Genomic DNA, 1,105 nt, shown 5'->3' on the forward strand with positions numbered 1-1,105 from the left:
CTTTCACCGGACATGTTAAAAACGTAAACACCTTGTTGTTCAGTAATGATATTCTTATATAACAACAAACCAATGGAGTTGCAACGGTTCTGAGACCTAATCCAGATACGAAAAGATGAGCTATCGAACACAAAGTTCTCATCTACACGTGCAAAATATAACAGCTATATAGGTAACTCTTCTTGTCCATCCTCATGCAGTTTACACAGAAAAGCAGTATAGATTTCCTCGTGATAATGAAGTGAGCTGCATGGTTGCCTTGTCCTTGTCCTTGTCCTTACTGAAACTTACGAGACGATGCCGTACAGAGTTAATCATTAACCTTGCCCCGTACGTTCATGAAACAGCAGGTATATCAGCTCCTGAGCTCCAGTGTTTATGTAGTTCCTAAAAAGAATCACCTTCGATCGAGTAAGTAACAGCGATGATCAGAGACGCACAGGTTATCGTATCGTAGTTGTGATTCTTACGTATTAGAATATTGTGCGTTAAACCCTGCATGACCATTATCTTGAGCCATCTACAAACAGGGCAAGGTAGCATCCACCAATTCCAAGCTGTGAGAATCTCTCAGCAAATCACGGGTCTACTTAATTTCTAATAAGCTCATCACTTGTCGGGAACAACGTGCCTTGTTCGGCTTTAAGTGAGATCTCTCGCCATGAAGCTCCCAAATGCTGACACACCTTGAACCATAGATGTCGCTCCTCAACTCGTGATCCTCATATACGAAGTTATCTATACCCGCCCGCTTCTCAACTGAACGGAACTGAATTGAATTGAATTAAATTGAACTGAATTAAATTTAATTTATTTGAATTGAATTGAATTGAATTGAATTGAATTGAATTGGATTGAATTGATTTGAACTGATTTGAACTGGTTTGAACTGATTTGAATTGATTTGAATTGAATTGAATTGAATTGATTCAACTCAATTCAATTCAGTTCAATACAAGTTCATTAAATTCAATAATAAACAAAATGTTCCTGATCAAAAAAAGTGAATTGATGAATGTATAGAATAAAACGCTGATTCAGTAGGTTAATATGCCACAAATTATTCTAGTCTAATCGCAACGGGGATCTTGCCCTCTTTGCGTTA

Source organism: Diadema antillarum, unplaced genomic scaffold, assembly GCF_040938485.1.
Source record: "Diadema antillarum isolate AM-2024a unplaced genomic scaffold, OU_Dant_1.0 seq00000973_RagTag, whole genome shotgun sequence".
Classification (NCBI taxonomy): domain Eukaryota; kingdom Metazoa; phylum Echinodermata; class Echinoidea; order Diadematoida; family Diadematidae; genus Diadema; species Diadema antillarum.